Raw genomic sequence first — 27,588 nt, forward strand, 5'->3', positions numbered from 1 at the left:
GCTGCACAGCTCCTCATACGTTCTTCCTGCCTCAGACCGCTCCAGTCTGCTCTCTGGCACTATCTGACTTACTTTCTCTCTAAACCACAATATATCTCTATATGCAGGGGAGTCACCTAGAAAAAGGATCAAAAGCTCCCCCTTGAGGCTTGCAGTGTACACATGTTGCATGTTTGTGTTACCTGGTGAGAGTTATCCTTCGTCGCTTCCAAGCGTAACATCACTCTCCCCGTGAGGAGAGCAATGTCACTGTGATGACCAGGACCCTGGCGCGTCACACTCCCCCCGTTAAATCCATTACTCCCAGACTGGGAAAAGAAGAACAACAATATAAATGAGTAAAAAGACATAAAAACTTGGAATATTCACTCCTCAACATTGAAATTGCAACACCAAGAAGGATAAGTCACGGAATTATGGAAATCACAGAATTACCAGAGTGACCAATGACCTACTAACCACCAAGAGCAAGCGACACTACTCTGTCCTCCTCCTTCTGGGCCTGTCTTGTGTCTTCGACACTGTGGACCACTTTATCTGGATACAGATTATCTCATCTCTTGGCATCACAGATTTGGCCCTATCCTGGATCTCATCATATGTAACAGACCGGACATTCTGTGTCTCCCTCTCCCACACCACCTCCTCATCTCACGCCCTGTCTGTTGGTGTTCCCCAAGGCTCAGTTTTAGGACCCCTACTCTTCTCCATCTATACCTTTGGCCTGGGACAGCTCATAGAATCCCACGGTTTACAATATCATCTCTTCGCTGATGACATGCAGATCTACCTATCTGGACCTGACCTCACTTCCTTACTGACCAAAATCCCACAATGTCTGTCTATTTCATCCTTCTTTTCTGCTCATTTTCTAAAACTGAATATGGACAAAACAGAATTCATCATCTTTCCCCCACCTCACTCTACCCCTCCACCCGACCTATCCATCAATGTCAATGGCTGCTCACTTTCCCAGGTCCCGCACGCTTGATACCTCATGGTGATCCTTGACTCTACCCTCTCTTTCAAGCCACATATCCAAGCCCTTGCCTCCTCTTGCCGATTCCAACTCAAAACATTTCCCGGATCCATGCATTCCTTGACCATAAAACCACAAAAACACTAGTACATGCCCTTATCATCTCCCGACTTAACTACTGCAACCTCCTACTTTCTGGCCTCCCCTCTAGCACTCTGGCACCACTCCAATCCATCCTAAACTCTGCTGCCTGACTAATCCACCTGTCTCCCCATTACTCCCAAGCCTCTCCTCTCTGCTAGGCCCTTCACTGGCTTCCTATTGCCCAGAGGCTACAGTTCAAAACACTAACAATGTCATACAAAGCCATTCACAACCTGACTCCTCCATACATCTGTGACATGGGCTCCCGGTACCTACCTACACGCAACCTTCGATCGTGTCATGATCTCCTCCTCTACTCCTCTCTCATCTCTTTCTCCCACAACCGCATCCAAGACTTCCCCCGTGCTTCCCCTATACTCTGGATCTCTCTACCCCAACACATCAGGCTCTCGCCTACCACGGAAACTGTTGTGAATTCTGCTCTTGGGTTCCCTCCAGTGGTTGTTGGTGGGAATGCAGTTGTCTCTGACTCGCAGTCCTGGCCAGGTGTATCGGATAATTACAATTCTGACTGGGATATTTAGGTGTGCTGGATCCTTTAGCCCTTGCCAGTTGTCAATGTTTCTTTGGAAGTGTTGGATCTCTGCCTGGCCTCTCCTGCTTATCTGCCAGTTCAGCAAAGATAAGTGTCTGTTTCTTTTCCTGTGGCACACATGCAGTGTGCTTATTTTCAGCACTGTTCATTTGTTTTTCTTTTATCCAGATTAGACTGTGTCTGTGTTTTCTCAGTCTGGTTGGTTTCACTGGAGTTGCAGATATACGCTCCCAGAAGATGTCTGTTATCTGGGTTGTTTGTGACCGGTTCTCTAAGATGGTTCATTTGGTGCCCTTACCTAAATTGCCTTCCTCTTCTGATTTGGTTCCGTTGTTCTTTCAGCATGTGGTTCGTTTGCATGGTATTCCGGAGAATATTGTTTCTGACAGAGGTTCCCAGTTTGTTTCTAGGTTTTGGCGGGCCTTTTGTGCTAGGCTGGGCATTGATTTGTCTTTTTCTTCTGCATTTCATCCTCAGACAAATGGCCAGACCGAGCGTACTAATCAGACCTTGGAGACCTATTTGAGATGCTTTGTGTCTGCTGATCAGGATGATTGGGTGGCCTTCTTGCCATTTGCTGAGTTTGCCCTTAATAATCGGGCTAGTTCGGCTACCTTGGTTTCGCCTTTCTTTTGTAATTTTGGTTTTCATCCTCGTTTTTCTTCTGGGCAGGTTGAGCCTTCTGACTGTCCTGGTGTGGATTCTGTGGTGGACAGGTTGCAGCAGATTTGGGCTCATGTGGTGGACAAGTTGGTGTTGTCTCAAGAGGAGGCTCAACGTTTTGCTAATCGTCATCGGTGTGTTGGTTCCCGGCTTCAGGTTGGGGATCTGGTCTGGTTGTCTTCCCGTCATGTTCCTATGAAGGTTTCTTCTCCTAAGTTTAAACCTCGGTTTATTGGTCCTTATAGGATTTCTGAGATTATTAATCCGGTGTCTTTTCGACTGGCGCTTCCAGCCTCTTTTGCTATCCATAATGTCTTCCATAGATCTTTGTTGCGGAAATATGTGGAGCCCGTTGTTCCCTCTGCTGATCCTCCGGCCCCTGTGTTGGTTGATGGGGAGTTGGAATATGTTGTTGAGAAGATTTTGGATTCCTGTTTTTCGAGGCGGAAGCTTCAGTACCTGGTCAAATGGAAGGGTTATGGCCAGGAGGATAATTCTTGGGTTTTTGCCTCTGATGTCCATGCTGCTGATTTGGTCCGTGTCTTTCATCTGGCTCGTCCTGATTGTCCTGGGGGCCCTGGTGAGGGTTCGGTGACCCCTCCTCAAGGGGGGGTACTGTTGTGAATTCTGCTCTTGGGTTCCCTCCAGTGGTTGTTGGTGGGAATGCAGTTGTCTCTGACTCGCAGTCCTGGCCAGGTTTATCGGATAATTACAATTCTGACTGGGATATTTAGGTGTGCTGGATCCTTTAGCCCTTGCCAGTTGTCAATGTTTCTTTGGAAGTGTTGGATCTCTGCCTGGCCTCTCCTGCTTATCTGCCAGTTCAGCAAAGATAAGTGTCTGTTTCTTTTCCTGTGGCACACATGCAGTGTGCTTATTTTCAGTACTGTTCGTTTGTTTTTCTTTTGTCCAGATTAGACTGTGTCTGTGTTTTCTCAGTCTGGTTGGTTTCACTGGAGCTGCAGATATACGCTCCTACATCTTTAGTTAGTTGTAGGAAGTTTTTTGTATATTCTGCTGTGGATTTTTTGAAGGGTTTTAATACTGACCGCACAGAACTCTGTTCTATTCTGTTCTATCTAGCTAGAGTGGCCTCCTGTGCTAAATCCTGTTCTTTCTGCCTGTGTATGTTTTTTCCTCTCCGACTCACCGCCAATATTTGTGGGGGGGCTGTCTATCCTTTGGGGATTTTCTCTGAGGCAAGATAGTATTCCGATTTCCATCTTTAGGGGTATTTAGTCCTCTGGCTGTGACAAGGTGTCTAGGTGTGTTAGGTACACTCCACGGCTGCTTCTAGTTGCGGTGTTAAGTTCAGGGTTGCGGTCAGTATAGTGGCCACTTTCTCCAGTGAAAGTTCTCATGCAGCTCCAAGGTCACCGGATCATAACAGGAAACCTTCAAAAGGAATCTGAATACCCACCTCTTCTGACAAGCCTACAACCTGCAGTGATCCCCAGTCTACTGAACCAAAGCATGACCAGCTCTACCCTCTCCTAGTGTATCCTCACCCATCCCCTGTAGACTGTGAGCCCTCGCGGAGAGGGTCCTCTCTTCTCCTGTACTTGTGTGTGCCTTGTTTTACTCATGTTTATTGTACTTGTCTATATTTGCCCTGTTCACATGCAAAGTGCCATGGAATAAATGGCGCTATAACAATGTATAATAACAATACAAAATTTTGAATGCTGTAACATGTAAAACAAGTTAATTAATGTAAACTGGAGCTTCCCTTTGTGAGAGGAATTGATGCTTGAATGTTACAAGAACTTTCAAAAATAGAACTTATCCTATAAATGGCAACTACCCTTACGGGTATACTACTTTAAATTTTCTTTATTCAAAGTGCCAAACTGAACATTAGTTTTATTTCCAATTTATAAACCTTTACTGTATCTCAATACTATCTGCATATAATACTATCACTTATTGTACTAGCTCACTTCATCTAACAACATCAGTTACTTTCCTACAAGTGCAAAGTCTCAACTTTATCCTTAGTCACTATCTCTCACAAGTATTTTCTGCGTACAATACCATTTTGAATACTATCAAACATTATTCACTTTAATAAAGTGCAACAAGTCAACATTCCCTTTAAGGGTGCAAACATTTTTCAATATTTTTCTTTACGGAGGCAGTGCAATTAATACTCAAGTCAATTAATAACTTTATAACAGCAGCAACGATGCGAGGGACCCGTCATGAACCCCCAACGTAGGCTTGGGCGGGCTTCAAGGCGTGTATCCAGACTCTGTATTCTGCCGTACCAAACGGGTTTTTGTTCAGGTCTATGTAAACAAATCAATTTTTAAGGCAACAGTTGAAACAGTTCCTTTAAAGCTTCTTTGTAAAACCAGTAGGAAGCACCTAAATAGGTGCCAACTATGTACAATAAAGTTTGTGAATCATTCACTGTCCATGATCCAAATGTCCTTTAAACAATTAAACTCTTTAGTGCAAAAACCTTGGTCAGATTAAACAAAACTTTTGAACAGATAACTTATGCACAGTCATATTCAAGCTTAGTTATTTTGGCTGCTTCTAAGGCAACACTTGGCATTGATTACTTCTTGGCCTGGGAGGATCATAGGTCAAGGTTATTCCTGGTGACAGGTAGTCATCATGTGTCTTGTATTCGTGTACAGTCAAGACATGTCCTGCAATAGGGGGTACGCGTGATAACAGGTGCTGTTGCCACTGCAGTTTTAGTCGTTGTTATGGTACACACTGTTGTCTTGGTAATGGCTTTAGGGACTGGTGTCACAGTAGGAGTAGTAGTGGTGACCACTTTGGCACTAGGTGATGCTGCTGGTGTTTTAGGTCTGGTACCTTTTAAATTAGAAGTAGAGTCTTTGAGTTTTCTCACATTTAAGGCATTCCATACCTTATCGCCAAAATGCCGTTTGAATGTTACAGTGTCCCTTGGATACAGGTCCCTGTCTGGGTGTCCTTCTCTGAGGTGAGACTCCACATCTCTCCTGTTAACGAACACTTCAGCATACAAGCCTGGCTCCTTGATGAATCCCCAACCCCTTTTCAGCATGAAGGCCTCTACGGTGCCTTGCCTCAGCGGGCCCTGGTATGTCTGTCTGTCCTTACGGGCCTGAGCTTTAGCGCAGAGATCTTTCTCATCAAATGCATTATGCCCAGCCTGGTACTCCTTGTCTTTCTCCTTCCATTTATAAGCGAGCTGCTGTTGATATTCCTCCCAGCTAAGGAACTCCATAACTTCTCCTTCATTCCTTTCTGTCCCGGGGGAACCCAATCAGATCTGTCCCAGTGTACAGCCAGCAGTATACAGTCTTTTCGGCATATATTTCTCATATTCTCATTACTCTCATATGGCTTTCGATATCCATGGCCTGCTCCCATTTCCCCAGGATCTGAATCCATCCGGAACCATAACGTGGTGGTGCAGCTAGCGGGCCCACCAGGAGTTCCTCGGCTATGGGGCAGGTTCGGTTTGCTTACCTGCCACTGCGGTGTCTCCAGTGCCAGTCTCCTCCGCTGACATCAGGGGGCGCCAGATAGGACACTGCTCCTGCAGTTTCACTCCCAGCGCCGCCTTCCATTTGGTCTCAGCGCTCAGCTGCATCCGCAGGAGTTGGTCGCTCAGCTCTTCCACCTCTTCCTTGAGGAACTCTGCGAGTTCTGGTGTCGACTCGCCACGGCTTCCATCCTGGTGGCTGGGGGAGTGCTCGGCTTCCACCCCATGCTGTGGGTCCAGGCTGCTCACCATGTTATCCTCCACGTTCCTTTCTACTTCTGGTTCCCGCTCTCTCCTGCGGGGGCGGAGCTTCTTCTTCCTCTTTCTCCCGCCATTTAGGATCAGGAGGCGGATCGCAGTTGCTGATGAGCATGTCCTCATGGTGCAAAAGTATTTGGAGTGGGCGGCCATTGTTTTCGCGCCCCACAGCTAGTCCCCACCCATGATGGCGCACTTTTCTTTTCCAGCGCTCCTCGTGGCACTATAATGGCGGCAGTTTTGGCAGCAATTCACAATTAACAGTCAGCACAACACAGTCTCTTAGGCGCACATGACCAGATTCTCAGGGTCAGTACATCCTGTTCGTGATGCCAAAATGGAATGCCTGCCTGGGCCGTGGGGTACCCGGTAGCAGGTCCAGTGTTCACAGGGGGATGTCACGGTGGTGACCCGGTCTGTAGCCCTGGGCGCCCATGTAAAATGGGAAATTGATTAAAGTTTGTGTTTGTGATGCGACCTGTGGCATTTGGTCAGTGGGGACCGACGCTGCTTTATGGAGTCCTCTGGAGTGATGTTATGGCAGTTAGATGGTATAACTTCCCACAGGTGAAGTATATCCCCAGGGCTCCCAGTGTGTAGATGGAAGATGGTGAATGGTGCAGAGAAGAGCGAGGACACAGGTTTGCAGTGATGTGTAATCCAGCTGTCCTGCCGGTTTCTGCTGTCAGTCTTAGGCTAGGTTCCCATTGCGTTAATGGGACCGCGCTAACGGACAGCGTTGCACGGCGAAATTAACGCCGTGCAACGCGTCCGTTAGCGCGCCCATTGGCAGAAATGGTAACGTGCATTGCTAGCGCATGCCATTTTCGGCACGCGCTAGCGATGTGCCGGTGTTTTGTGACGCGCCTCGGACGCTGCAAGCAGCGTCCGAGGCGCACCCGAGGTCTGTTCCCCGCTCTCGCAGATTGGGGATCTGCGCTAGCGGGGACGTTATACGCGACCCCGAAAAAGACATTGCGTTAGCGCAATCCGCTAGCGCTTAGTGCTAAACGGATTGCTCTAACGCAATCTGAACCTAGCCTTAGAGTCCCTCACAGCCTCGGTGTTCCAGCTACCGGTAATCTGCGCCAACCAGGGAGGTAGCTAGTTCACTGCTGTGCTCCACTGGTTTACCTTCTCCTGTGCACACACTTACCACAATCTGTTTGGATTTCGGCATTATCTCTGTCCAGGAGCTGCAGCACTTTCTCGTAGCTGCATGGCTACTTATACTTTCATCCTGCCTCAGACCTCTCCAGTCTGCTATCCGGCACTCTCTGTATAACTTTCCCTCCAAACCAAAATATATCTCTATATGCAGGGGAGTCACCTAGAAAAAGGATCAAAAGCTCCCCCTTGTGGCTTGGAGTGTGAACATGTTGCATGTTTGTGTTACCCGGTGAGAGTTATCCCTCATCGCTTCCAAGCATAATATCACTCTCCCCGTGAGGAGAGCAATGTCACTGTGATGACCAGGACTCTGGGGCGTCACACACGAATAAGTTGTTAGGCTACGTTCACATTTGCGTTGTGCGGTGCTGCGTCGGCGACGCAACGCACAACGCATGCAAACACGCATGCAAAACGCAGCTTTTTGTGACTCATGCGTTCATTTTTGCATGATTTTTGGCGCAGAAAAAAACTGCATCATGCAGCGTCCTCTGCGCCCTGATGCTTGCGCCAAAATGACGCATGTGTCACAAAACGCAAGACAACGCATGTCCATGCGCCCCCCATGTTAAATATAAGGGCGCATGATGCATGCGTCGCCGCGGCTGTGCCCGACGCAGCACTGCACAACGCTAATGTGAACGTAGCCTTAGCACAGCAGCAGCAGCGACAGCAGTAGGAGGGGCTGACGCGACAAATGGAGCTCCTCACAGAGGCCTTTTATGTGAGGCCGGCAGTCTCCTCATCCTATCCAGGTGATGACTCGTACACGCAGAAAACGATAAGACGAGCCATGCAGAAAATGAACCTGAGGGATGATGTGGAAGCCTTTTTGACTGCTTTCGAGAGGGTGGCTGCATGGAAGAAACAGCCGCAGGAGCGGTGGGTGGAGGTGTCGGCACCGTATCTGTTGGGGGAACCTCAAAAGGCGTATTACGACTTAGCTCTCCAGGATGCCAAAGAGCACGAAAAAATAAAACTGAAATTCTTGCACGCCTAGGAGTAACGATGTCTGTGAGAGCTCAGCGAGTCCACCGCTGAGTGTATGCTGGCGACAAACTCCCTTACTTCCAAATGCTCGATGTGTTGGACCTGGTCCAAAAATGGCTACAGCCAGAGACTTCCACTCCGGTCCAGATAGTAGAGTGTGTGGTGATGGACAGGTTCATCCACTCCCTTCCCAGGCCAATACAGACCTTCCGAATGCGGATGACCTGGTTGGCCTGGTTGAGAGATACCATCTTGTTGAGAAATCCCTCAGGAAACCAGACATTACTAGTTCCCCATACTGGGATACCCAAAAGGGGGTCAAGCTCAGCACGGAAGATGGCTAGACCCACAAATGGGGGGTGGCCCAATCCTGCTGAGGGGTTTCCTGAGTCTGTTATGTTCCCATTATTAGGAAGTGGGTCTCCCATACTGTTTGCCTATGCAGTAAATGCAAGGGCTGCCATAAATTTGCAGGAACTCCAACGCCCCTTGGAAGAGACGTAGAGGGCTGAGGGCCTCCTGAAAACAATGTTCCCATTATTGGAAAGTGGGTCTCCCATACTGTTTTCCTATGCTGTGAATGCAAGGGCTGCCAAAAATTTGGAGGCACTTCAATGCCCCTTGGAAAAGACATACAGGTCAAAGGGCCTCCTGAAAACAATGTTCCTCTTATTAGGAAGTGAGTCTCTCATACTGTTTTCCTATGCAGTGAATGCAAGGGCTGCCAGAAATTTGGAGGAACTCTAATGCCCCTTGGAAGAGATGTGGAGGAGGGCCTCATAAAAAACATTTTCCCACTATTATGAAGTGGGCCTCCCATAGTGTTTGCCTATGTAGTGAAGCAACGGCTGCCAAAAATTTGGAGGCACTCTAATACCCCTTTGAAGAGACATAGAATATGGCCTCATGAAAAAATGTTCCCATTATTGGGAAGTGGGTCTGCCATAGTGTTTTCCTATGCAGTGATGCAAGGGCTGCCAAAAATTTGGAGGAACTCCAATGCCCCTTGGAAGAGACATACAGGTCAGAGGACCTTTAGAAACCAATATTCCCATTATTAGGAAGTGGGTCTCCCATAGTGTTTTCCTATGCAGTGAATGCAAGGGCTGCCAAAAATATGGAGGCACTCCAATGCCCCTTTGAAGAGACATAGAGGAGGACCTCATAAAAAATGTTCCCTTTATTAGGAACTGGGTCTCCCATAGTGTTTGCCTATGCACTGAATGCAAGGGCTGCCCAAAAATTTGGAGGCACTCCAATGCCCCTTGGAAGAGACGTGGAGGAGGGCCTCATAAAAAAATGTTCCAATTAGAAAGGAGCGTGTCTCCTAGACTTGTAATGCCCATGTACTAAGTGTATGGGCTGACAAACATTTATCCCTGGGAGGTATACATGAACATATTTTTTTTTCAGGTATCATAAACACCCTTTAGAAAAATTATGTGGGTGTTGCATCACTACGGTCACCCTGGTGATATGGTGGTGGAGGATGAGGGGGAGGACAACAACAAATAGCCAAAATCAGGAAGCAAATACCCATGTGTGGGTGTGAAGAGGTGCATGGGAATAGACCTCCCAAAAAAACACTGGACTTGATTTTATGTTATGCTGCTATCATTCGGTGGTGTTCAGAAGTCTGGCCCAATCCAGCCCTTGTTCATTTCTAAGAGTCTGCCTGTCAGCATTTTCAGTTGACAGGCAGATGCGCTTATCTGTTATAATTCCACCAGTGATGCTAAAAACCCGCTCTGACAAAACGCTAGTGGCAGGGCAGTCCAGGACCTCCAAGGCATAGAGAGCCAGTTCATGCCACGTGTCCAGCTTGGATACCTAGTAATTATAAGGTACAGAGAAATCACGGAGGATGTTGGTACTCACTCATCATCTTCCCAAACTTTGCACTCCTTGTGAGAGTACCCTGCGCCTCAGGGCCTGTGCGATGGGAGGTTCTGAGAAAACTCTCCCAGTACTTTGACAGTGTTCCCCACCTCTGTTGGATAAGAGTTGTGTCTCTCTCACCTGTACTCCTTGGTTGTCCAATGAAATGTGACCTCTGCCACCAGCGTTTTCAGATGGGAATTTTCTTAATATTTCCACAACAAGGGCCTTCTGGTACTGCCCCATTTTAGTAGACCTGACCTGAGATAGAAAGTTCTCCTTGCAGCATGGGTCTAGAAGTGTCACCAACCAGTAATGACTGTCACCCAAAATGTTGAAAATGTGAGGGTCACAGGAAAGACAGCGTAACATAAACTCAGCCATGCATGCCAGACTGCTAACAGGCAAGATTTCATGTCCTCACCAAGAGGACGACTGACCATGCTCTCCTCCTCTGCCTCCTCCTCCCTGTTCTCAGGCCATCCACGCTGAACAGACCTTATAACAAGACCATATAACAGTTGTGCAGGTAGTACCGTTTACAGCGCATGAAACTAGCTCCTGTTCTTCCTCCTCCTCCTCATTGTCACCCAATCCACGTTGGGATGAGATAAGGCTAGGCTGTGTGTAATCACCCTGTATTTTTCCTTGCTCCATCTCATCAAGCTCCGCCTGCTATGCATCCTCTTGGATTGTGATCAAAGAGTGTTTCAGAACACAGAGAAGTGGGATGGTGATGCTAATTATGGCGTCATCACCGCTAACCCTCTTGGTTGGGTCCTCAAAGTTTTAGAGGATGGTACATATGTCTGACATCCATGTCCACTAGAAAAAATGAACTTTGCAAATTGGTAAGTCTTACCCATCAAATTTATTCCTTTTGGCATAAGGATTCACCATATAAAATACTGTATGTTGACATTAAATTTAGATTTACCACTTGCTCAAGGCATGTGAATTATTCCATGTTTCTCATTTTCCACAATATTGTACACACAATAATCACTCAGTTTGTCATCATATCTTTAACTGGATATACTATTTATAAAAAACCTAAAAGTTCAAATCACCCTCCTTTCGCCCCATTGAAAATTAAAGGGTTAAAAAAAACCCACACACATTTGGTATCGCCGAGTTCAGAAACACCCGATCTATCAAAATATAAAATCAATTAAACTGATCGGTAAACGGCACAACATACCATACATAACGCAGGATATGCATGACAATAAATACTAAACAAACATTTAAAACTGCAATATGATATTACATTCAGCAACCAGTAAATGATAACTAATCTTAAAAAAAGAGAATTATAAAATATCTATGACAAAATTAGGAGGAAAGACCTTCAAAAACTTGCTACTTAAGTTTTACCATGCATTTCCTTGGAACCCTAATGTCCACTCCTGAGGTCTTATGTGTGGAGTTTAACCTGAATACTGGCAGCCTTGTTGATGCTGATAGTCAACAACTGCTCTCTTCTGCTCACAAATCCTTTCCGTCGATATTTAAATGTTCGGGTGCACCACCGTCTTACAATAATATATAGTTTATAATATCAAAGAAGCAGGGTGCTAACAAATGCATGGAATATATAAATCAAACCAAAAGAAGAAAAAAGACCATGCATAAATATGTGCACACCTGCTACAAAGTTATGAGAAAATATATATAATTTTTATTAGCACAAACACCAAACAACACAAAATATAAAATCAATTAAAAACAACAGTGACCATACACCCTTACCCATATGAAGATGTACGTTACAAAACCCTCTCTATATGTATACTCATGGAGTTGTAATAGACAAGAAACAATCTACATAAGATAATCATAAACAATTCCATATAATATATCCCCAGCAATAACTAGGTAAGTATACCATACCAATAACCAGGTCCCTGGTCCTATTTCAAAGAGCCAAATAAGGGCGTCCCCAAACTTGCTCCAAATGGTTACCATCCATGTAAATAGGGAAAAGTTTAAATAATTTCAGTCCCTGCTGGAATCAAGTAGAATGTAAAGTTGTATCCCAAAATAGCCATACATATGGGGCATATTAATGATACAGACAAATAGCCCCTAGAGGTAGAAAGTGGACTAAACGCATAAAATGCAAGTAAACATGTTCTGGGCATGGAATACATAGGGCACAGCCTTCCACAATAAAGTAAACCTGCTAGTATGCAGAGTGAGGCTGTTAAGATTCCAGCTCCGGACCAGGGCTAAGAGGGAATGCAAGCAGAGTAAGGGTGTGGGTGAATCCCACGCGTATCGCCGCTCTAGGCGGCTTCGTCAGGGAAGATATGTACCTGTTGGAAGGTGTCCGTCTTATATAGTGGTATAAATAAGGGAGAGTGAATACCGGTGTCTCCAATTGCCGCCGGGAGAACCCGGAAATGACGTTGGGAGCCAGAGACGTGTATACAGTGGCATGGTAACCGCTGAGAGACTCGCGCATGCGCAAAGAACAGAAATTATTAAGCGCTCACACGAGCGCTATGTGCGGCCGCACCAGATCTAAATGAGGGTGCGCATGCGCCCTCAGGTTAAAGCGAAGCTGCCCATGGAAAAGGGGGGGGGGGGGGAGGAACGAAAGGACACGGGGATAAATACAGGGGACAGATCCCAAAGGCAAAAAAAGTAAATGAGCAACTGCCTAAATGAAGGGGATAATGCCCTAAATGTTAATTCCAAATACAAAACCTATTGAAAAAAATGATGCTTGTTATTCAATATAGACACTTAAGTAATACAATGAAAAATGATCATATCCCATGAAGGGCATTCATGGTGCTATACAGAAACAATATAAAACACAACATCATATATAGGTATACTGACATAATATAAAGCATAATAATAATAATGAATGATAATAAATCTTAAATTAAACCATGTAACCCCCTCCCACACAAGGAATGTATATATACAAAAATATCCCCCAATCCATATTGATAGTCAAATAGTCCCTTTTGTATCCTGAGAGTCCAAATAAATGAATCCAGAGAGAACGTCCAACTTCAAATAATCCTGACATAATCCGGTTAAATCCATTATCCAAGAGATATTAGCTGGAATATATGTCGGGTCCTGGATCCAATAATGGTCATCAAATTCATCCCAGGAAACCTGTATATACCAGTTCCTCATTCAAGCCCGTAGGTGACATAGACTTGAGGCGAAAAATCCAACGGGCTTCATTCTGTAAAAGTAATCTATGTCGATCACCACCTCTCTCATTTTTCAAAATCCTCTGTAGACCGAAAAAACGTGTGTTAGCAGGTTTACCATCGTGACACTGAAGATAATGGGTTGCTATGGGGGTCAGAACTCTACCTTTTTTAAGATCAGAGCGGGCCAGGTTAATTGTAGATAGATGTTTTTGCGCCCGCTTTCTAAGCTCTTGTGAGGTTTGCCCCACATAAATTTTGTGACATGGGCAAATAATAGCATACACCACGAAATTGGTTTTACAATTGATATAGTGATGAAGAGAATAATTCTGATCATCAAAGGGACTAACAAAACGATCTTTGGTGGCAGGCATATATGGGCAAATTGTACAATCGCCACAGGGGAATGAACCCCTGAGGCGAATACCCCGGTTCAGTCTAGTGACTGGCCGTGAGAAATGACTTCTTGTTAATATATCCCGTAAATTGGGTGCCCTTTTAGCCGTCATCAAGGGTCTAGGGCTTACACATGTCGAAGTTTGAATATCCGACGTCAGGATGTCCCAATTTTTAGCAAGAATATTTCTCACCTGGTGCCAGTTAGTACTAAATTCCGTGATGAACCTCACAGTGGTTTCTTGCGGACGAGGCTGTGTCGTTAAGAGGGAGGTCTGATTCGAAGTTCTGGCCCGCTGAAAAGCCTTGGATATCGTCCTGCGAGGGTATCCCCTCTGTTGAAATCTCATAGTTAAATCCTTCGCTTGTTGCTGGAAATCCTCGTCCGTCGTGTAATTACGGCGAGTCCGGAGAAATTGACCAACTGGAATACCGTTCCGAGTATGTAGTGGGTGAAAACTTTGGTATTGCAGAAGGTTGTTAGTTGCTGTGGGCTTACGGAATAGATCCGTCACCAGTCTGTTACCATTAATCCGAATACGGAGATCCAAGAATATTGCTGAATCCAAAGAAGAGTATGTTAAAAAAATGTTCAGCGCATTATCATTCAATTCCCTGAGGAATTGTATGCAAGCAGTTTCCGTACCCACCCAAACAAAAAAGATATCATCCAGAAACCGGTACCAGTGTTTAATATGGTCCTGATATCCCCGGGAGCGGTAGACAATAGTCTCCTCCCACCATCCAAGAAAAATATTTGCGTAGGCCGGCGCACAGCGTGCGCCCATGGCCACGCCCGAGACCTGTTTGTAATATGTCCTATCAAAAAGGAAATAATTGTGGTGTAGGACAAAGCTCAAAAGATCTAAAATAAGGGAATCATGTAGACGATTAGTACCCTCAAGACGATTCAGAAAAAAAGTCAGTGCCTTAAAGGGAACCTGTCACCCCGTTTTTTGAGATTGAGATATAAATACTGTTAAATAGGGCCTGTGCTGTGCGTTACTATAGTGTATGTAGTGTACCCTGATTCCCCATGTATGCTGAGAAATACATTACCAAAGTCGCCGTTTTCGCCTGTCAATCAGGCTGGTCTGGTCAGGTGGGCGTGTTCACAGCGCTCTATTCTTCCCCAGCTTTCCGTTGGTGGCGTAGTGGTGTGCGCATGTCCAAGGTCCGAATTCCCTGCGCCCACGTGAAGACACAGCGCGCGATCTGCGCTGTAATCCCTTGCATCGGTGGCGGCGGCCATCTTCCTGGGTCCGCGCGTGCGCAGATGGAGTGCTCTGCTGCACGGGGCTTCAGGAAAATGGCCGCGGGATGCCGCGCGTGCGCATTAGAGATCGCGGCGGCCATTTTCCCAAAGCCGAGCTGCAAACTCGGCTTTGGGAAAATGGCCGCCGCGATCTCTAATGCGCACGCGCGGCATCCCGCGGCCATTTTCCTGAAGCCCCGTGCAGCAGAGCACTCCATCTGCGCACGCGCGGCCCCAGGAAGATGGCCACCCCCACCGATGCAAGGGATTACAGCGCAGATCGCGCGCTGTGTCTTCACGTGGGCGCAGGGAATTCGGACCTTGGACATGCGCACACCACTACGCCACCAACGGAAAGCTGGGGAAGAAAAAAGCGCTGTGAACACGCCCACCTGACCAGACCAGCCTGATTGACAGGCGAAAATGGCGACTTTGGTAATGTATTTCTCAGCATACATGGGGAATCAGGGTACACTACATACACTATAGTAACGCACAGCACAGGCCCTATTTAACAGTATTTATAGCTCAATCTGAAAAAACGGGGTGACAGGTTCCCTTTAATCCCATAAGAGTGATTAATATTACAATATAGTGACTCAACGTCACAAGTCACAAGCAATTCTTGGCCAGTCAAAGTAATCTTATGGCAGTTACGAATAAAATCCGAAGTGTCTTTAATGAATGATGGTAAACCTGCTGCTATTGGTTGTATGAAGAAATCGATGTACGTACATACTCGTTCACACATACTTCCAATGCTAGACACGATTGGCCTGCCAGGTGGTTTATGGGTATTCTTATGCACCTTCGGTAAAAGGTAGAATGTGGGGATAACAGGGTTATCCACCCACATAAACTTTTTTTTCATTTCTAGAAATAGTTCCCATGGAGGCAGCTAGATTGATCAATTTGCATAGCCTCTCTAGGAATACTTCTGTAGGGTCTGAGGGTAATTTAACATAGAAGTTAGGATTATCCAATTGTCTCTTGGCTTCCTCCAGATAAAGGTGGGTGGGCCATAGTACCACATTCCCACCCTTATCCGCTTCCCTAATAATGATGGAATCATTGTTTCTGAGCGAATCAATGGCCTTTCTTTCAGATCGTGAGAGATTATCGATATTGCCAGAAGAGGGGGGAAGATGTAATATATCTCTTTTGGTAGCCTCAAAGAAAAATTTCACCGCTGGGACTAAGGAAAATGAAGGAGTGACCGAGGACTTACTTCTATACGGAAAAGCCTTCCTCCCTGGTGATGTGGTATTTTCATCTAGAAGGTCCAGAAGATCCTGGAGGACCTGTTGATCATTGATTGAAGGTGCTTCAATAGCCTCCGGTCGTTTATGGATCACCTGTAATATTAATTTCCTACAGAATAAGTAAAGGTCCTTAACCCTGCTGTTCTGTTCGGTCTGGGGAGACCTATTTTGAACTTTGGTATTTTTTGGGGTGTTCAAGATGCGGTTCTGAAACTTGTGGTTGATTGACTTAAATGAGGATGGGTCGGTCGGCCACGGGTTTCAGAACCGCATCTTGAATATTTTAAAGAATATTGAAGTTCAAAGTCGGTCATTTTTGACCAACAGAACAGCAGGGTTAATAAGATCAAATTTATCTGTAGTCCTAGTGGGGGAGAATGATAGTCCCCTTTGTAATACCGAACCCTCTGCTGGTGAAAGAATAAGGTCTGATAAATTAATAACCTGTAAAACAGAGGGTTGTACCTGTAAAGATGTTCCCCCAGGGGTACTGATGGCGGAAGCCCTCATCATTTCCTGTTCCTCTGGTTGCGGCGGTATGGCGAGATAGGACCCCTCCGAATATTGTGGCGCTTGCTGAGATTTCTGCCGCTTGCATCCCCGTCTTGTCCTCCGTCTAGGTCGCTGCCTCCTGATGATAAAAAATCACTCGAGCTGGAGGCGCCCGTCACCATCTCAGAGGGATCAGGTGCCGAGTGATATAATGACGGTTGCATCGATCGGGGATTTCCAGAGTGTCTCCAACGAAAAGCTCTTTGACTACCAAAGTCAGAACGGTCTCTCTGGAATTTCTTCTGCTTACGGGCTATTACCTCTTTTTCAAATTTGTCCAATGTCTCTTTAAGTTTTAATTTAAACGGAGATACCATTTGTGATTCATCAAAGTCAGCCAACTTACTTTCCAAATCCTTAATATTTTGTTTGGTGGAAACAAGGAGCTGTTTGTCATGTTCCAGTAACATGTTTATAATCACATTGGAACATTGTAATAATCCTTTTTCCCATACATGCTTAAAATGGAGGGAGGGCTCCCATGCCGGGAAGATTTGAACCCGTAATCCCCGTGGTACAATTCCCACCCTGAGATATTCCTCCAATGTTCTAATATTCCACCAAAGACGTACAGCTGATTTATTAGCTGTGGTAAGATCCAATGAGAGCTTAGAAAAGTCAGAGTCCATGGATACTGGACTGGAATTAGAAAATAAACTAGATGATTGGCTCCGCCACGCAGCCTCCCTAGTCTCCCAATCCATATCAACAATTGTGCACAGACACCAATATTATCAAAAATATATATATATATATATATATATATATATATATATATATATATATAAATATTAGAATTTGAGAGTGTCTAATAATACTCCCAATAGTTTTTATTTCAAAAGACCATAATCGGTTGTGTGCCACCCGAGAAAGAAAACACCCCCATGAAAGTGGGGTGTATAAGCCAAACAGTCAATATTTAAATGTTCGGGTGCACCACCGTCTTACAATAATATAAAGTTTATAATATCAAAGAAGCAGGGTGCTAACAAATGCATGGAATATATAAATCAAACCAAAAGAAGAAAAAAGCCCATGCATAAATATGTGCACACCTGCTACAAAGTTATGAGAAAATATATATAATTTTTATTAGCACAAACACCAAACAACACAAAATATAAAATCAATTAAAAACAACAGTGACCATACACCCTTACCCATATGAAGATGTACGTTACAAAACCCTCTCTATATGTATACTCATGGAGTTGTAATAGACAAGAAACAATCTACATAAGATAATCATAAACAATTCCATATAATATATCCCCAGCAATAACTAGGTAAGTATACCATACCAATAACCAGGTCCCTGGCCCTATTTCAAAGAGCCAAATGGCACACAACCGATTATGGTCTTTTGAAATAAAAACTATTGGGAGTATTATTAGACACTCTCAAATTCTAATATTTATATATATATATATATATATTTTTTTTTTTATAATATTGGTGTCTGTGCACAATTGTTGATATGGATTGGGAGACTAGGGAGGCTGCGTGGCGGAGCCAATCATCTAGTTTATTTTCTAATTCCAGTCCAGTATCCATGGACTCTGACTTTTCTAAGCTCTCATTGGATCTTACCACAGCTAATAAATCAGCTGTACGCCTTTGGTGGAATATTAGAACATTGGAGGAATATCTCAGGGTGGGAATTGTACCACGGGGATTACGGGTTCAAATCTTCCCGGCATGGGAGCCCTCCCCCCATTTTAAGCATGTATAGGAAAAATGATTATTACAATGTTCCAATGTGATTATAAACATGTTACTGGAACATGACAAACAGCTCCTTGTTTCCACCAAACAAAATATTAAGGATTTGGAAAGTAAGTTGGCTGACTTTGATGAATCACAAATGGTATCTCCGTTTAAATTAAAACTTAAAGAGACATTGGACAAATTTGAAAAAGAGGTAATAGCCCGTAAGCAGAAGAAATTCCAGAGAGACCGTTCTGACTTTGGTAGTCAAAGAGCTTTTCGTTGGAGACACTCTGGAAATCCCCAATCGATGCAACCGTCATTATATCACTCGGCACCTGATCCCTCTGAGATGGTGACGGGCGCCTCCAGCTCGAGTGATTTTTTATCATCAGGAGGCAGCGACCTAGACGGAGGACAAGACGGGGATGCAAGCGGCAGAAATCTCAGCAAGCGCCACAATATTCTGAGGGGTCCTATCTCGCCATACCGCCGCAACCAGAGGAACAGGAAATGATGAGGGCTTCCGCCATCAGTACCCCTGGGGGAACATCTTTACAGGTACAACCCTCTGTTTTACAGGTTATTAATTTATCAGACCTTATTCTTTCACCAGCAGAGTGTTCGGTATTACAAAGGGGACTATCATTCTCCCCCACTAGGACTACAGATAAATTTGATCTTATTAAGGACCTTTACTTATTCTGTAGGAAATTAATATTACAGGTGATCCATAAACGACCGGAGGCTATTGAAGCACCTTCAATCAATGATCAACAGGTCCTCCAGGATCTTCTGGACCTTCTAGAATCTAGATGAAAATACCACATCAACAGGGAGGACGGCTTTTCCGTATAGAAGTAAGTCCTCGGTCACTCCTTCATTTTCCTTAGTCCCAGCGGTGACATTTTTCTTTGAGTCTACCAAAAGGGATATCTTACATCTTCCCCCCTCTTCTGGCAATATCGATAATCTCTCACGATCTGAAAGAAAGGCCATTGATTCGCTCAGAAACAATGATTCCATCATTATTAGGGAAGCGGATAAGGGTGGGAATGTGGTACTATGGCCCACCCACCTTTATCTGGAGGAAGCCAAGAGACAATTGGATAATCCTAACTTCTATGTTAAATTACCCTCAGACCAAGTATTCCTAGAGAGGCTACGCAAATTGATCAATCTAGCTGCCTCCATGGGAACTATTTCTAGAAATGAAAAAAAGTTTATGTGGGTGGATAACCCTGTTATCCCCACATTCTACCTTTTACCGAAGGTACATAAGAATACCCATAAACCACCTGGCAGGCCAATCGTGTCTAGCATTGGAAGTATGTGTGAACGAGTATGTACGTACATCGATTTCTTCATACAACCAATAGCAGCAGGTTTACCATCATTCATTAAAGACACTTCGGATTTTATTCGTAACTGCCATAAGATTACTTTGACTGGCCAAGAATTGCTTGTGACTTGTGACGTTGAGTCACTATATTCTAATATTAATCACTCTTATGGGATTAAGGCACTGACTTTTTTTCTGAATCGTCTTGAGGGTACTAATCGTCTACATGATTCCCTTATTTTAGATCTTTTGAGCTTTGTCCTACACCACAATTATTTCCTTTTTGATAGGACATATTACAAACAGGTCTCGGGCGTGGCCATGGGCGCACGCTGTGCGCCGGCCTACGCAAATAATGCGCATCCTCATTTAGATCTGGTGCGGCCGCACATAGCGCTCGTGTGAGCGCTTAATCATTTCTGTTCTTTGCGCATGCGCGAGTCTCTCAGCGGTTACCATGCCACTGTATACACGTCTCTGGCTCCCAACGTCATTTCCGGGTTCTCCCGGCGGCAATTGGAGACACCGGTATTCACTCTCCCTTATTTATACCACTATATAGGACGGACACCTTCCAACCGGTACATATCTTCCCTGACGAAGCCGCCTAGAGCGGCGATACGCGTGGGATTCACCCACACCCTTACTCTGCTTGCATTCCCTTTTAGCCTTGGTCCGGAGCTGGAATCTTAACAGCCTCACTCTGCATACTAGCAGGTTTACTTTATTGTGGAAGGCTGTGCCCTATGTATTCCATGCCCAGGACATGTTTACTTGCATTTTATGCGTTTAGTCCACTTTCTACCTCTAGGGGCTATTTGTCTGTATCATTAATATGCCCCATATGTATGGCTATTTTGGGATACAACTTTACATTCTACTTGATTCCAGCAGGGACTGAAATTATTTAAACTTTTCCCTATTTACATGGATGGTAACCATTTGGAGCAAGTTTGGGGACGCCCTTATTTGGCTCTTTGAAATAGGACCAGGGACCTGGTTATTGATATGGTATACTTACCTAGTTATTGCTGGGGATATATTATATGGAATTGTTTATGATTATCTTATGTAGATTGTTTCTTGTCTATTACAACTCCATGAGTATACATATAGAGAGGGTTTTGTAACGTACATCTTCATATGGGTAAGGGTGTATGGTCACTGTTGTTTTTAATTGATTTTATATTTTGTGTTGTTTGGTGTTTGTGCTAATAAAAATTATATATATTTTCTCATAACTTTGTAGCAGGTGTGCACATATTTATGCATGGGCTTTTTTCTTCTTTTGGTTTCACAAATCCTTTCCAACATCTGCAGTGTAGAGTTCCAACGCGTGGAGAGATCACACACAAGTTGGTGACCCGGAAGCTGCAAACGCAGCTGAAGCATGGCAAGGGCGGTACAAGCTGTAGCTGACTTTCTAAAATGGGCCCACAGGTGGCGTACTTTGACAAGCAGATCCGGCAGCTCCGGGTAGGTTTTGAGAAACCGCTGAACCATGAGGTTAAGCACATGGGCCAGGCATGGTAAGTGTGTGAGCTTGCCTTGTCTCAGAGCTGCTAACAGGCTCTGGACATTGTCACACACAACCATGTCTGGCTGTAGATTCAGCGATGTCACAGATCTGCCTGCTCTTTCAGAGTTGTCCACAATTCTTCAGCATTGTGCAGTTTGTCAGCTAAGCATATTAGCTTCCGCACAGACTGCTGCCGCTTGGCTGAGGCAGTGCTGCAGTGCTTCCAGCTTGTGACTGATGTGGTCGTTTTGGAGATGGAGGCTGAAGAGGATGAGGAGGAGGAGGATGAGGTACAGGTGCGGTAGACTGTGGAGGCAACCCTGATTGACCTAGGGCCCCCAATCCTTGGTGTCGAGAGGACGTGTTCCATACCAAGCACTGACTGGGTCCTGGCTTCCCTTATGTTAACCTAGTGTGCCATCAGCGAGTTGTACCATCACTGCCCTCAAGCCATGTGTTCGTGGTTAGGTGGACTTTCCCAGAAACTGCATTGTTGAGGTCATGGCTAATGTTGTGGGATGCGAGGATGGCACATCTGGAGAAATAGTGGCAGCTAAGGACCGAGTACCGAGGCATGGCCACCACCATCAGGTTGCGGAAAGCTTCCATGTGAACAACGACAGGTGCAGGGCAGGAGCCATCTTCACATGCACCATGGACAGGGGATTGGCTTCCACGCACAACATCGGAAGAAGCAGTGGTGTCACCCGCAGATACTTCCTGGACCCTAGGGTCGGACCACAAAGTCAGATGCTTTGCTGCCATGTGCTTGATTATGCTGGTGTTGGTCAGGCTGGTAATTTTGCTACCCCTCCTGATGCTGGCCTGGCTGGTGGTGCAAATGGCCTTTTTTGGGGTTATCGGCAGACTCTTTAAAAAATTACCAGACTCGGGAAGACCTAACAGTTGTACTGGCAACTTCCGTTGTGTTGGTGTTACAGGAAATGGTTGCTCACCGTCTGTCTGTGGCCACCACACTGCTTCTTCCTGCCTGTTGGGGTGCTCTACCTCCCTTCCCTGTGTGCTTCTGTCCTCGCTCTGCATGTCCCCCTGCCAGGATGAGTCAGTTACTATATCATCCACCGCCTTGTCTTCCACATCCGCACACTTGTCCCCCTCCTGACTTTCTGGCAATTGTGTTTCATCATCATCCACCTCTTGTGACACTTTCCCACCATTGCCTTTGTGTGACAGTGGCTGCTCAAATATTGGGGCATCGCTTCATGCGATCTTCTTTTGCCCCACTTGAAGTGGACTGGACAAGAGGCCCAAATCTGTAAATGGAAAAGTGAATAGCTCTTCAGAGTGTCCAAGTGTGGGATCAGTTGTCTCCGGGCACTTAGCATGGTGTGAGGAAGGAGGATCAGGGTGAGGAATATGCGGTCCAAGCTCATGGTGTTATGATCAGGTGACCTTAGAGCAGCATGAAAACTTTCACTGGAGTAGGTGGTAGCTATACTGACCGCAAATCCTGATCATAACACCGCAACTAGAAGTAGCCGTGGGGTGTGCCTAACAAATCCTAGACACCTCGACACAGCCGGAGGACTAAATACCCCTATAGATGGAAATAGGAATACTACCTTGCCTCAGAGCAGAACCCCAAAGGATAGGCAGCCCCCCACAAATATTGACTGTGAGTAGTAGAGGAAAAGACACACGCAGGCAGGAAACAGGATTTAGCAAAAGAGGCCACTCTAGCTAAAATAGGAAAGGATAGGACAGGATACTAAGTGGTCAGTATTAAAATCCTTCCAAAAATATCCACAGCAAAAAAATACAAAAACTCAACCATCTAACTAAAGATGTGGAGCGTATATCTGCAACTCCACAGAATCCAACAAGACTGAGAAAACACTGACACAGTCTAAGCTGGACAAGAGAAAACAAATGAATAGCAAAGAATATAAGCACACAGCTTGTGTGCCACAAAAAAAGAAACAGACACTTATCTTTGCTGAATTGGCAGCTAAGCAGGAGAAGCCAGACAAAGATCCAACACTTCCCAAGAAACATTGACAACTGGAAAGGACCAACGAGTCCTGCAAACCTAAATACCCCAGTCAGAATTGCAATCAGTAGATACACCTGTCCAAGACTGCAGCCCAGGGACAACTGCATTACCACCTACAACCACCCGAGGGAGCCCAAAAGCAGAATTCACAACACATGGCTACTGAGACTTGACCGTGTGGAAGACAGGGTGGTGATGGTGGTGGCAAAGTGACTGGAAGCATTATCCACTATCCAACCAACAACCTTTTGACACTGCTCTGGGTTCAATAGTGGTGTGCTGCGGTCGCCTAGTAATTGGGACAGGAAGGTCAGGCGAGAAGATGTGGGTGTTTGTTGTGGCACAATTTCAGCTTGCCCATGTTTTTAGACTCTGCATGTACCATCACCATCAAGTACAGTTCCCCGTCCCTTGTCAAGCGCCTTGCACACTTTAAATGGAGGACAATATTTTCCACGTTCACTACAAATGGCTGAATTTGGAGCAAACTTACATGTGAAACCGGGTGACGGACAAATCACAGTTTTAAATAGCTAGCCTGTAGGTAACTATTTTTACCAACAAACTGGTGGAAATAACTTCGCTAACAAACTGCAACAAAATTTTAATGGAGGCCAGAAATGGCAGAATTTTGAGCGCAATTATATGTGATCCGTCTGACGTACAAACCACAGTTTTGAATAGCTGACCTGTAGGTAACTATTTTTACCAGCAAACTAGGGGAAATAACTTCACTAACACATTGCAACAAAATTTTAATGGAGACCAGAAATGGCAGAATTTGGAGCGCAATTATATTGTGATCTGTGTGACTGACAAACCACAATTTTGAATAGCTGGCCTGTAGGTAACTATTTTTACCAGCAAACTGGTGGAAATAACTCCGCTAACACATTGCAACAAAATTTAAATGGAGGCCTGAAATGGCAAAATTTTGAGCGTAATTATACAGGTCCTTCTCAAAAAATTAGCATATAGTGTTAAATTTCATTATTTACCATAATGTAATGATTACAATTAAACTTTCATATATTATAGATTCATTATCCACCAACTGAAATTTGTCAGGTCTTTTATTGTTTTAATACTGATGATTTTGGCATACAACTCCTGATAACCCAAAAAACCTGTCTCAATAAATTAGCATATTTCACCCATCCAATCAAATAAAAGTGTTTTTTAATAACAAACAAAAAAAACAACAAATAATAATGTTCAGTTATGCACTCAATACTTGGTCGGGAATCCTTTGGCAGAAATGACTGCTTCAATGCGGCGTGGCATGGAGGCAATCAGCCTGTGACACTGCTGAGATGTTATGGAGGCCCAGGATGCTTCAATAGCGGCCTTAAGCTCATCCAGAGTGTTGGGTCTTGCGTCTCTCAACTTTCTCTTCACAATATCCCACAGATTCTCTATGGGGTTCAGGTCAGGAGAGTTGGCAGGCCAATTGAGCACAGTAGTACCATGGTCAGTAAACCATTTACCAGTGGTTTTGGCACTGTGAGCAGGTGCCAGGTCGTGCTGAAAAATGAAATCTTCATCTCCATAAAGCATTTCAGCCGATGGAAGCATGAAGTGCTCCAAAATCTCCTGATAGCTAGCTGCATTGACCCTGCCCTTGATGAAACACAGTGGACCAACACCAGCAGCTGACATGGCACCCCACACCATCACTGACTGTGGGTACTTGACACTGGACTTCAGGCATTTTGGCATTTCCTTCTCCCCAGTCTTCCTCCAGACTCTGGCACCTTGATTTCCGAATGACATGCAAAATTTGCTTTCATCAGAAAAAAGTACTTGGGACCACTTAGCAACAGTCCAGTGCTGCTTCTCTGTAGCCCAGGTCAGGCGCCTCTGCCGCTGTTTATGGTTCAAAAGTGGCTTTACCTGGGGAATGCGGCACCTGTAGCCCATTTCCTGCACACGCCTGTGCACGGTGGCTCTGGATGTTTCCACACCAGACTCAGTCCACTGCTTCCTCAGGTTCCCCAAGGTCTGGAATCGGTCCTTCTCCACAATCTTCCTCAGGGTCCGGTCTCCTCTTCTCGTTGTACAGCGTTTTCTGCCACATTGTTTCCTTCCAACAGACTTACCATTGAGGTGCCTTGATACAGCACTCTGGGAACAGCCTATTTGTTGAGAAATTTCTTTCTGGGTCTTACCCTCTTGCTTGAGGGTGTCAATGATGGCCTTCTTGACATCTGTCAGGTCGCTAGTCTTACCCATGATGGGGGTTTTGAGTAATGAACCAGGCAGGGAGTTTATAAAAGCCTCAGGTATCTTTTGCATGTGTTTAGAGTTAATTAGTTGATTCAGAAGATTAGGGTAATAGGTCGTTTAGAGAACCTTTTCTTGATATGCTAATTTATTGAGACAGGTTTTTTGGGTTATCAGGAGTTGTATGCTAAAATCATCAGTATTAAAACAATAAAAGACCTGACAAATTTCAGTTGGTGGATAATGAATCTACAATATATGAAAGTTTAATTGTAATCATTACATTATGGTAAATAATGAAATTTAACACTATATGCTAATTTTTTGAGAAGGACCTGTATGTGATCCCTGTGACGGACAAACCATAGTTTTGAATAGATGGATGTTTAGCGCTGTAATATGAAAAGGATCTGGCTGTATTCTGCAGTGCCAACAAGCAAATGGAGCAGAAAAACAGTGTTCTCTGGATTGGTTTTTAATCAAATAATCAGGATTAAGATCCCAAAAATAGTATTCCTGGCCCCTGATACCTTGGGCTATGTCTAGAAATATCTGTAATAGCAGCTGCAGACAGAACTGGAATGGATTCTCTTGATATATGCTCTGCATTCTGCCACATACACTGACTGTTTGCCTAGCACTGATATCTATGCAGCTTTATTAGTCCTCAGAAGGACTGTTAGATGAGATGGATATGTGTATAATACACTGCTCAAAAAATAAAGGGAACACTAAAATCTCACATCTTAGATATCACTGAATCAAATATTCCAGTTATAAATCTTTATTCATTACATAATGGAATGTGTTGAGAACAATAAAACCTTAAAAATTATCAACGTAAATCACAACTAATATCCCACAGAGGTCTGGAGTTGGAATGATCCTCAAAATCAAAGTGGAAAATGAAGATACATGCTGATCCAACTTCAGTGGAAATGCCTCAAGACAAGGAAATTATGCTCAGTAGTGTGTGTGGCCTCCACGTGCCTGCATGATCTCCCTATAGTGCTTGGGCATGCTCCTGAAGAGGCGTCGGATGGTCTCCTGAGGGATCTCCTCCCAGACCTGGACTAAAGCATCCACCAACTCCTGGAAAGTCTGTGGTGCAGCGTGACATTGGTGGATGGTACGAGACATGATGTCCCAGATGTGTTCAATCAGATTCAGGTCTGGGGAATGGGCGGGTCAGTCCATAGCTTCAGAAAGAGCAATAGAAAAGAAATCTGCGGCACTCACCCAAATGTAGCAGTGAAGACGTGAAACTTTAATGGAGAAAATAAATCAATATTACATCCATCTGGACATAAGGTAAGCAGGAGGGTGCGGTAATGGAGCTTCAATGCCTTCATCTTGCAGGAACTGTTGACACTCTCTAGACACATGAGGTCTGGCATTGTTCTGCATTAGGAGGAACCCAGGGCCAACCACACTAGCATATGGTCTCACAAGGGGTCTGATGATCTCATCTCAGTACCTAATGGCAGTCAGGCTACCTCTAGCGAGCACATGGAGGGCTGTGCGGCCCCCAAACAAAATGCCACCCACACCATTACTGACTCACTGCCAAACTGGTCATGCTGAAGGATGCTGCAGGCAGAAGATCGTTCTCCACGGCGTCTCCAGACTCACATGTGCTCAGTGTAAACCTGCTTTCATCTGTGAAGAGCACAGGGTGCCAGTGATGAATTTGCCAATCCTGGTGTTCGGTGGCAAATGCCAAGCGTCCTGCACAGTGTTGGGCTATGAGCACAACCCCCATCTGTGGATGCCGGGCACTCAGACCATCCTCATGGAGTCAGTTTCTATCCATTTGTGCAGACACATGCACATTTGTCGCCTGCTGGAGGTCATTTTGCAGTGCTCTGGCAGTACTCCTCCTGTTCCTCTTTGCACAAAAGCTGAGGTAGCGGTCCTTCTGCTGGGTTGTTATCCTCCTACGGTCCTTTCCACATCTCCTGGTGTACTGGCCTGTCTCCTGGTAGTGCCTCCAGCCTTTGGACACTACGCT

This window comes from Ranitomeya imitator, chromosome 4, assembly GCF_032444005.1.
Source record: "Ranitomeya imitator isolate aRanImi1 chromosome 4, aRanImi1.pri, whole genome shotgun sequence".
Taxonomy (NCBI): Eukaryota; Metazoa; Chordata; class Amphibia; order Anura; family Dendrobatidae; genus Ranitomeya; species Ranitomeya imitator.